The sequence below is a fragment of the Suncus etruscus genome, chromosome 13 (assembly GCF_024139225.1).
Source record: "Suncus etruscus isolate mSunEtr1 chromosome 13, mSunEtr1.pri.cur, whole genome shotgun sequence".
Classification (NCBI taxonomy): Eukaryota; Metazoa; Chordata; class Mammalia; order Eulipotyphla; family Soricidae; genus Suncus; species Suncus etruscus.
In genome coordinates, this window is record NC_064860.1 from 79,411,240 (window position 1) to 79,423,444 (window position 12,205).

Consider the following 12,205-nt stretch of genomic DNA (forward strand, 5'->3'; position numbering starts at 1 on the left):
AGAATAAAAATACTTTTCCCTTATTTACCTGATCTCCAAATGCAGTTTATAAGTTAGCAGATCTTTACATTGTCTATTTAAGATTTATGAAATCTTACATCTTAAATTGGGTCATAATTTTCTTAGGATGTCATATAAGTTAATAATAGTAGGTTTTTAAAATTAATATTTGTTTAGAAATACAGTAACATAGTAGTAGTATTAATAGTATGCCTTTAAAGCTTTTGCTACATGCTAGGTACTTTCTAAGCACTTGATATGTATCAGTTCATTTAATCCTAATAATATCTCTAGCAGATAGTTACCATGATCTCTGTTATTTAGACCATGTTCTCCCCACATCCACACCCGCACCGGTTGTTCATGTTCTTTTTGATATGTGCCCATCACTGAGATATCTCATTGTTGCTTTGGTTTGCTTCTCCCTGATTAGTGAAACAGAATTTTATTTTTTTAATGCCTTTTAGTTATTTCTATTTATTTTTTGAGGAAGTTTAAGTTAGTCTCTTCTGTTTGTATTTACTTTTATTTGAGAAAGTTTAAGTTAATCTCTTCTCACCATTTTTTAATAGGGTTAGATGTATCCTGTAAAGTTCTACCAGTGCCTTATAAATCTTTGTAATTAACCCTTATCAGAGGATTGGTGGGTAAATAATTTCTCCTAATTCATGGACTGTCTTTGTAATCTGCTCATCATTTTCTTTGAGATTCAGAAACTTCTTAATTTAGTAGTCCTATTTGTTTATCTTTATTTCGATTTGCTTGGCCCATGGTGTTTCATCCTAGAAACCTTTAGCTTTAATGTCATTGAGTGTTCTGCCTACATTTTCCTTTATGTATCTTACGGATTCAGGTTTGATATCAAGGACTTTAATACACTTTTTCTTTAATTTTAGTTCTGTGCTAGAAAGATACTAGAAAAAGATGTTAGAAAGATGTCCAAGTTCATTGGGGGGTGGGGTTGGACCACATCAGGCACACTAAGAATTTACTCCTGACTCTGTGCTCAGAAATTGCTCCTGGCAGGCTTGAGGGACCATATGGGATGCCATGGATTGAACCACTATTTGTCCTAGGTTGGCCACATGCAAGGCAAATGCCCTACCACTGTGCTATCTTTCCAGCCCCTAATGATAAATTCTTAAGTATTGAGTAAGGTGCTATTGAGTCTTTATATTTAATAGGATTTGATATTACAGTAAAATATTCCTAAAATTTATGCTTCCTTTAGTAAGATGTAATCATTAATTTTAGAATTAATTCAATATTACATTCAAGCTGAATCTTCTTAGATTTACTGTAGAGTATTGCTTATGTGTATCTTGTGTCTGTTCTAATTAAGTTTATAAGAAATTCACAGTTCATGATTCAATAATCACAGATTCTACTACCTAACAGACCTCCTGGAACTTTATTGTATAGATTTATAGATATGTCTTATAAGTATACAGACATGTATGTTTATTTGTAGAGAGGTGTGTATATGAATACATACATATGCATATATATACACACACATCTTTCATGATTTTTACCATGTTCTAGTAGTATTTTGTTGTTGTTTTTAGCCACACCCAGCAGTGCTTAGGTCTTACGCCTGGCAAGTGCCCCACCTGTTGTCTTCACTCTGGCCCCCAATGATTTAGAAGCTTTTATTTATTATTATTGTTTGAGTTGTTTGCTTTTGTAATTTAATCGTGATAGATTCATCAGCTCCTAGCATTTCTGGAAACTTCTACAGCATTTTTTCTTGCATTTTTAGATGCTAGATTGTTTATGTCTCATACTGCTCACTAGTTCAATTTACAGTCAAAAAATATCACTAATGTCCCATATTGTAAAATAATTTTGTGAATAATTTTATTTTATCTACTTATAGAATGACAGTAGGCTAGAGACAATATTTTTATGCCAATTAGTATGCTTTTCAGATATATCTAACAATATTTAATACTCATCACAGCTTGTTTAAGTGGGGAGGAAAATGGTTTACTTGGCATGTGGGAGGTCTATATCTGATTACTGACACTACATTACCCCTGAGTAAACCCCTGGAATAGTCCCTCATGAGTAGCTTCCTACTCAATGAATGAACTGAGTAGTAAGTGTTCAAACAGCAACTATGTTTAGGAAGCCTACAATTATATTTCCTTTTAATAGAATAGCAGAATTACTAGTATTGCAAAGATGACCTTATTTAGATTTAAAGATTATATAGTACTCTAGCTTTAATTACATCCTTATTTTTATTAGATTTATCTAAGTACCTCATATATTTTGCCTTCCAGAAGCAAATTGATAAAAGACATGTACATCCTAAGGTCACTTCATAGCAGTAAAAATCCATGACACTAAAAGCGTCTTATTCTAAGGAACCTTGGGATTATTCAATTAATTTGTGGGTTTTTTTTTAAACCTTTTTCTTTTGTCCATTTAAAGTTGTCCTACAAAAAGCCTAAAGTCTTCTAATTAGTTGCGACCAGAAAAACCTTAGCATGAAGGTATAAAAGGTAAACTCTATTTAAAACCAGTAAACAAAAAACAACTCAAGAACCAGGCAGCTAACTCAAAGGTTTGGAGACAAACCTGCATGCATGAGACCCAGTGTTGTCTGGTTCTCTGTTACTGCATGTACCTCCACCCCCTAAAACACTGGGTTCTGGGCTCAAGCATGGCACTACCCAGCCTATGCAGTCAGGTGGGGTATTACCAGAAATAGCCCCTGAGCATTCCCCAAGTTATTCTTTATTCTTACAGAAAATCGTATGTATTGTGAGAAGCACTGCTGCCCTAGAGAAACTCAGACCTGATTGAACTTACAAAAACATCATTTCAGGTTGCCTCCAAGTCTGTGTGTCCTTAGATAGCTCACTAGCTGTACATTTATTTCAGTAAGCCTGGAGCACATCTTGGAAGCCCAAACCTGAGTAAAATAGAATATAAAATCATGTGAAACTACTCAGAGAACCCTGGTTGATAGTTTGATGTTGAATTAACTGGATGCCACTCCACTCAATATACGTCTTGTTATTCATTGGTTGGAAACATCTTTGGATGGAACACCATGGACTGGTGTTTAGACTGTTTCTTCTCCACCCCAGGGTGTGGTCTGGTTCTTCCTAATAAAAAATCCCAGGTCTCAGTAAAACACTATTGCATTTCTGGCTTTCCTCTGTTGAGCTACCTGCTTCTTAGGAGCAAAAGGCTTGTGTGTTGGAATTCCTGAACCCGTTTCACCCACTTCAGTGTGTGTGGATTATTTTCTGCATCAATGTTTGTTTCCAGACCTGGGATTGTCAAATGTTCTGGTATTGGAGCATTCATGTTGATTGCCTTGCAAAACAGCCAACCAAGTTTGATCCCTAGTGTCCCATAATATCTTCCAAGCATTGCCAGGAATAACCCCTGAACATCACTGGATGTGACCTCCCCCCCCCCCCCAAAAAAAATAGGCTAGCAAAAAACAAAGGTCTTCTGATTCTGAGACTTATATTTAAAAAACTTGTTTTCCTTTAAACTTATTCTAGATTTTGCCCATTTTGGAAAAAATGTGCATATGAACTTGGCTTGCAGGGGCAAGTTTGACTTTTGAATGTCTGATTTCTTACTATATTAGCCTTTAATGAAGAAACTAACACATTTCAGCCTCCTTTATTGGACACGTCAGTCACTCTTACTATCTCCTTACCACTAGCTATTTGCTGATTGCTGTGTTAATTGTTTTTTAAACAGGTATATCAGTTCCTGGTGTTCTCAATGGGAAGACAACATTTAATTGTAGGTCTGAGGTTGCTGAATGGTAGCTATTTCTCATGGTGTGTTGAGAACACTTGGAACCTTCTGAATGGCTTAACTTTTCAATAAAGTCCAGAGAGAGTCAACAGGAATACCTGGTATCCACAATTTATCTTGCTCTGAAAGAACATAAGTTGAAATTATGGGCACAATCCTTTGTAAAACCATGTCTTAACTGATCCAATAAGGAAGTTCATTTTAACCTTCTTAAATACTGTTTTAAGCATGTTTTGTAAGCAATTTTCAGATTCAGGTTCTTCATCTTGTTACAGCTGCCACTGATTATAGGCTCTAGCCAAGTAATCAAGGTACAATTTAACAGTGCCCCACATCTCATTTCCTACTTCACAGCTCCAGTACTTTTGTTGCTATGGCCCCATTACTACCATTACTAACAAAGTATAACCCAGTATATAACCATTAACTGGTGAGAATAAGTAGCAAGTGAGTAAATACTTCCCCTCTTTCTACATATTCAATCAGCCACAAGCACGCTTAAGATATACAAAATTTTGGGGCCGGAGCACAGGGCTTAAGGAATCTGCCTTGCATGCTCTAGCCTAGGACAGACCCTGGTTCGAGCCCCCTGCATCATCTGGTCCCCCAAGCCAGCAATTTCTGAGCGCACAGCCAGGAGTAACCCCTGAGCGTCACTGGTGTGGGCGGAAAAAAAAAAAAACAAAAAAAAAAAACAAAAAAAAAGCAACAAAACAAAAAGATATACAAAATTCTAGGACCAGATAAACAGTACTGTGGACAGACCTTTCTTTGCATATGGGTTTATTCCCCCACTCCCCATATGATCTCCCAAGTAACCACCAGGAGCAATCCCTAAGCAAACTAGTTTACGCCTCCCCCCCAAAAAAGGGCAGAAATCCTAGGATGATTCTTGAGAATTTTGCAACCTGTTATACTTACTACTGTTCAATAACATCTTATTACTATCTCTCTCCTAAGTTGTCCCTTTCTCTTTCTCTTTAATTGCTCCCTAAGAAATAGCAAACGATTTCTGAGGAACCCAAGCTCTCCAATATTAGTTCTGAATTTTGATGGTAGGAAAGTTTTGGGCCACACAGGACTGCCTTGATTGCCTCCAGTATTCTTGGGTATGAGCATTGAACCATCTTTGTCAATTAGCCTATTATCCAGAAATTATCCCAGGTCATTTGCCCAAAACCCCTCACTCCAAACAAGAATGGGTTGTCATTACAGAAAGATTGCAGGAAAGTACTTCAATTCTGACTCAAAAAGTGCGAAAGAAGTCTCCTATTTATATGTAAAAATTAAATACTTACTGAAACCTATTTTGGGGGATGAAGGAGTACACCCAACAGTGATCAGGACTTAGTCCTGGCTTTTCCCTCAGGATCTCTCCAAGTGAGGCTTAGGGAACCATATAAATGCCAGGAACCAAACCTGGACCAGCCATATGAAGGGAAATACACTTCCCACAGTACCAGCAATTTGACCCCCCTTGAAATATGTTATTGTTTTGTTTAAGGCTACACCCAGTTGTGCCACCCAAAGATCACTTTTGATGGAGCTTAGGGGGATCATAAGACCAAGTGACTTATTGAAGACTACACATTCTTCCCCCAAAATCTACATTTTACTGTTCATTAAACCTACGCCTAATATAGAAAGCATTAAAATAACTGCAGCAGCTGTGAGCAGAAGGAACCACAGGCAACAAAACTTCTGAAAAAGGGGAAACCTTCCTTTTAAATCAGAGATGTGGTCCCAAGAGGATATGTTAGATTTCCTTTGTTCTCGGTCATCCCTATCTAGCCCATACCTACCCACTTCTCATCCAGTCCAACCTTGATCTTGATGCTGCTTTGGTTAAGAACATTTACAGGAAGTATATGTCAATGTGGGGTACCTAAAGCCTCAACATTTCTAGGTAGAAGATCAGAGAAGGTGGTGCCGAGATAGCACAGCAATAGGGCATTTGCCTCGCACGCAGCTGACCTAGGATGGACCTCGGTTAGATCCCTCAGCGTCCCATTTGCTCCCACAAAGCCAGGGGCGATTTCTGAGTGCATGGCCAGGAGTAACCCCTGAGCATCATTGGGCGTGGCCAAAAAATTTAAAAAAAAAGGGGGGGGATTCACATATTATTGGAACTATGGAAGAGATTGAGAGATCAACAAAGCAATTCACAAAACTTACGGATTCTTAACCATACTTTTTCTTTTCTCTTCTAATTTTCATTATAACACCGTGATTTATCAAGTTATTCATTTCAGGCATTAAATGTTCAAACACCAATTCTCTCACCAGTATGGCTTTCCCTTTATCAGTGTCCCCAGTCTCCCACCCATCACCATAACCTGTCTCCAGATAGGCAAATTACTTTATATTGCTTGTTACAACAAGGGCAAATGGATCAATACTGGTCATTTTGAAATGATTGTTGTATTTACCCCATGGTGTTATTAAAGCCAGTGTCTAAGGGTTAACTGAACTGTGTTTGGTCTAGCTGAGTCTTCTATGTTACTTTTTAGGCTGCTGAGCTTTGTAGAATACTATGTAACTTTCCCATCATATTTCTTTTGCTACTACTGGACTGACACTAAGATTGAGATGTCACACAGCTACACGATTTATACATCTAAAACAAATTTGGAAAAAAAATATAAAATATATATAAATATATTTTATTATTTATATATTTATTTGTATATTTATTATTTATATATAAATGTTTTGTTTACATATTTATTATTTATATAATTATAAATATATAATATATAAAATATAATATTTATGAATATTTCATATATTCATAAATATATATCATTTACTAGTTTATTAGGATAATATTTTTATTTATAATATAAATATAATATTATATATTTATAATATAGCATATAATATTTATATATTTATATGAATATATTATAAATATATATTATTTATTTACCTGTTTATTATGATGATGTTTATTATTTATATATTTATAATATATTAAATATATTATAGAGTATATTAATATAAAATAGTATAAACTATATTTATAATATAAATATATTAAATTATATATATATAAATTTGGTTAAGTTGTGAAGCTAGGTCCTTTCTGCCACTGGGTGTTGAGTGTAACTTTGGACTGCTGTACTTATACAGAAAGGGGAATCTGGCCCCTTCCCTTTCTGAGAGTATCAAAGAAGTGTCAGATAGGACTAGGCTACCTGGGAAGTATTAGCAATCTCTATTTTCTTTTGAAGCTTACCAGAGGAGCCAAGTCATTTTTCTGCTGGGAAGATGGTGATATTGGGCAAGGGCAGGATATGTGCATGGGCTCAACCCAAACCCCTTCCAAAAGGAAAGACTCTCGCAGGGGTCTCAAACTCCCGGCCCGCTGGCCGCAAACGGCCCTCCGTACAACATTTTGTGGCCCTGCCCTAGAGGAATCTTTTTTTGTTTTGTTTTGTTTTAGTTGTTTGGGTCACACACCCCCAATGTTCAAGGCTTACTACTGACTTTGCACTCAAGGATCACCCCGACTTTACCTCCTGTGGCCCCCAGGTAAATTGAGTTTGAGACCCCTGCTAGAGTTTTTAGTCCTATATCCAATCTTACCTAAAAAGATTTAGCTGCACATATTTTATTTCAGTCACAAAGCTGGGCCATTTCTTTTTTTAAAAAACTTGATTGATTGATTGATTGATTGATTGATTGATTGATTGATTTTGGGGCCACACCCAGCAACGCTCAGGGGATACTCCTGGCTCTGTGCTCATAAATCACGCCTGGCAGGCTTGGGGGACCTTACGGGATGCCGGGAAACAAACCTCCGAAATCGGTCGCATGCAAGGCAAATGCCCTTGCATTTGGCCCTGAGCTGAGTCTTTTCTGTGTATGGCGTGGTGCTGGGCTGCTGTGGTTCGTGCAGAAAGAGGAAACTACCCCTTCTTTTCTGAGAGTGGCAAAGAGATAACAGACTGAACCAAGATAACAGTCCTGTCCATAAGTACATTTAAAAGCACAACGATTGAGAACTGAATTACAGGATATAATGACATAACTCTAAGATTGGCCACTGGAAAGTGCAGATTTAAATAATTCAGATTTAGCTCATTCAGATTAGCTAATAAACTGAAAGGGTTTTCTGTTTTTTGAAAGCCTAATTTTAAAACTAGGATACCCATGGGTTATTGTGAACTTCTGCCCTAAACTCAACCAGACTACTAAAACAAACCAAATCTCCACAAAAGTTAAATAAGAGTCAGTTTCCTGGGACTGGAGAGATAGTACATATCTCATGACCTGGTTAGAATTTCAGCTTCAAATATTATCTGCTAAACATTGCTAGGAATGAGCAAGAGCCAAGAGTGCCTCCACCTGCATCACCACCCCCCCAAAAAATAAAGAAAAAATAATTAGAGGCCTGTAACATAATATTCAGAATGTTCAAGATAGGATCCAAAATTATGAAATGCACAGAAGCTACGAGCTCCCAAGGGAAAAACAAAAGCAGCTGTTGCCAATATCAATATGATAGAACATTGGAGTTTTCAAAGATGATAAAATGGCTATTATAAAAGAAAACACTCTTGGGGCCAGAGCGATAACACAGCAATAGGGTATTTGCCTCGGATGCAGCTGACCCAGGATTCAATCTGACCTGGGTTGATCCCCGGCATCCCATAAGGTCCTCCAAGCCAAGAGCAATTTCTGAGTGCATAGCCAAGAGTAATCCCTGAGCGTCACGAGGTATGCCTCCCCCAAATATAAAGTAAATATAAATCCACCAGAGTGATAGCACAGCGGTAGAGCTTTTGCCTTGCATGCAGTTGACTCAGGATGGACCTCGGTTTGATCCCTGGAGTCCCATATGATCCTCGTAGCCAGGAGTGATTTCTGAGTGCATAGCCAAGAGTAATGCCTGAGTGTCACTGGGAGTGGTCCAGCCCACAAACAACAAACAAACAAACAAAAAAACCTTTTGAAAGTAATTTTAAACACTCTTGGAACAAATGGATAGATTAGGAAGCTATAGCAGAGACTTAGCCTAATATTAAGTAAACAAACTTTAGAACAAAAATGTAACTTTGTAAATAAATATTTAATATATATAATTATGATTAAGTGATGGCTTTAATGAATAAAATGACAGAAAATTACTCAATAAATTATAAATTACATCAATATTGATATAAATAATCCAATCTGGATAATAGAAACTTTTGAATTTTAAAAATTAATAGAGGAACTAGAGAGATAGTAGATCTTGTAGGACTGGAAATTTGTGAACCCAGGTTTAATTTTTGGTACCCCATATGGTCCCTGAGCTCTACTGGGAGTGATTCCTGAGCACAGAACCAGAAGTCCTGAGTACTGCCAGGTTTAACCCAAAAATTAAAGGAAAATTAACAGAGCCTTAAGAATATATGTAGCAAAAAGTCAATATTCGTGTAGTGTTCTGGAAGAACGAAAAAAAAATCTGACCATAAAAAGTATTTGAAGGAATATCTGAAAGCTTCCCAGATTTGTGAAGGGATATGCCTATAGACTTAAGGAATTTGAAAGCTCTCAGAGAAAAAATAAAGGCATGTTGTTTCTAGGAAAACACCTACTTCTCACTAGAAATCAACCCAGAAGGAAATGGCACACTTTTTTTAAAACTACATTAATTTTTTTATTCCAGTAATATTTTTATTCTTATTAAATTAACCAAGTAGCCAAATACCTCACCCACAGATAATAACAAGTTAAACATTAAGAAATGTGATTTTGGGGCCGGCAAGGTGGCGCTAGAGGTAAGGTGTCTGCCTTGTAAGCACTAGCCAAGGAAAGGACCACGGTTCGATCGCCCCGGCGTCCCATATGGTCCCCCCAAGCCAGGGGCAATTTCTGAGCGCATAGCCAGGAGTAACCCCTGAGAATCAAATGGGTGTGGCCCAAAAAAAAAAAGAAATATGATTTTTAAAACAAGAGCCACAAGCAATAAAATATTCTCTAACAACATACATTCCTGATTTTCAACTTTGTACAGAAAAGATATGCAGTTACATTTTTTGAAACATTTTATCTCTAGGGCTATTTTAAGAATTCTAAACAAAGAACACATCTAAAAACAAGTAATTTTAAAAAGTTAAATGTACAATAAATTATTTATTCACAAGGCATCAAATTTAACACTCTAAAAATGATGATATTTAACTAGGAAAAACAACATTTCTATTTTGACAACTAACATCCATATACTTTAGACTATAGCATTAAATACTGTAGTTGCAATTTAAAATTTGAAATTCAAAAGGCATCTTTGGATATTTAAAATAAAAGGTGCCCCATAATTGAGTCTGAACCAGTTCTTGATATTCAAAACATTCCTATCTTCTGATAGACATAGGTGTTCAGTGACTACAGAAGGATGATAAAGCAACTATAAATAAAAAACTTCAAAAAGCCAAACACCAAACTCAACTGTAAAAACATTTCCTTCCATATGGTAATGTGTATGTGTATAGGCCACAATTATGAATGATATTTGTTCTAATTTCTTAAAGCAAGATACTGAGAGTAATATGGTCCTCTCCATATATCACCTCCCTACTGAACAAACAATTTTCCATGAAGCTGATGGGAATTCAGGATGCTAAAGTGACAAGTGGCAGAGAATTCAAATATGGCTACGGATAGTTTTAGCAAAAATCTACTGTCAATTGAGAATAATAATAACTAGAGGCAAGAGAACCTGAGAACAGATCTACAAAGCTGAACTTGGGTAGGGATGGTGGGTGGAGAACATGAACTGTGGTGGTAGAAAGAAGATACTTTGGTGAAAGATGTGGTGCTGGACTGTCGTATGCATAAATCCCCACCATTAACAGTATTGTAAATCGTGGTGCCCCAAATAAGTTTAAAGTAAACTTTACCTTTAAGGAAAAAATGAAATGTTACATGAAGGTTAACATGCACTTAACTAAAAATAACTAAATTACTCCATCAATTTTTTTATGTGCTCCTTCAACTTTTATTTCTAAAGATACTGTCAAGCTTCTAGTCCTGAGATCCTGGGATATGTTAACTTTTATGTTGCTTTAAAAATGTTTGGGGATAGGGGCAGAGTTTTAGCACAGCAGCAGGGCATTTGCCTTGCATGTAGCTAACTCAGGACAGACCCGAGTTCAATTCCAAGCAGCCCATGGTTCCCTGAACCTGCCAGGAGCCACTTCCTTCCAAGTGCAGAGCAGGAGTAATCCCAAGGGCTGCCATGTTAGACCCAAAAACAAACAAAAATATTTAGACTGATGTTTTGCGTCTACAATGGTAGAATAAATTCCAAATAAACCAACACTTCTACAGATGTAAATATAAGATCTGGACAGAGAAGACAATATTCAAGGTTGTATAAATTTTAATTCAAAGGTTGAAGAATCTTGAGGATGCATAAAATAATTTGGAGGGGAGTTAGAAGACAATGCTGGCATAGGATTAATTTTCCAGTTTGAGGCTTTATACTGAAACTAGATCCCAGTTATGGCAGAGGCAAAAATCCTGAAGAAACACCACCCAAGTTTGGGCTTGAGTGAAGAAGGGTATGGAACAATGAAAGCCATTACAAACCTAAGGGAAGGAAAGTATTTCATAAGCAGGATATTTAGAAAATGGGAGTGAATTTGTAAATATAAACTTACTGGTCTCTGGCTGAGCTTCGGATCATGAATAAACAAGGTAGACTCAAAATAGCTTTCAGTTAAGGATGAAAACTGAGTGAGATTTGACCCGATGTTTGCAATGAGCAGTGCCCACTTGTGATTTTAATCAACCAATTTAGTATTCCTATAAATAAAAACATTGACAATACTCTTTGAATTATGTAATAGAATCATAATCTCCATATTTACTATCTAATATTTAAATATCTAAGAGGCAACCCAAAATTACTTGATATCAGAAGATCCAAAAATATGACTTTCTTTCAAAGGAAAAGGACAGTGGTCAAAAAGTGTGATACAAATGAAATGAACAGATAAGGATTTTAAAAAGCTAAAAAAATAAAAGTCGGAGCCAGAGAGATAGCATGGAGGTAAGGCATTTGCTTTTCATGTAGAAGGATGGTAGTTCGAATCCCTGCATCCCATATGGTCCCTCGTGCCTGCCAGGGGCGATTTTTTGAGCATGGAGCCAGTAGTAACCCCTGAGCATTGCCAGTAGTAACCCCGCCCCCCAAAAAAAAAACCAAAAAAATAAAAAATAAAAGTCAAGAAAGTAGGAGGAAAATGCTTCTAATAAATGAAAATAGAAAAAATTAAATTTAAAAAATTGTAAAGATGCAATATCTGGTACTAAAAAATCACTGTTTAAGGCTGGAAAGATAGCACAGCATTTAAGGTGCTTGCCTTGCATCTTATGGACTCAGATACAAATCTCCTGCACTACATAACTCACTGAGAAC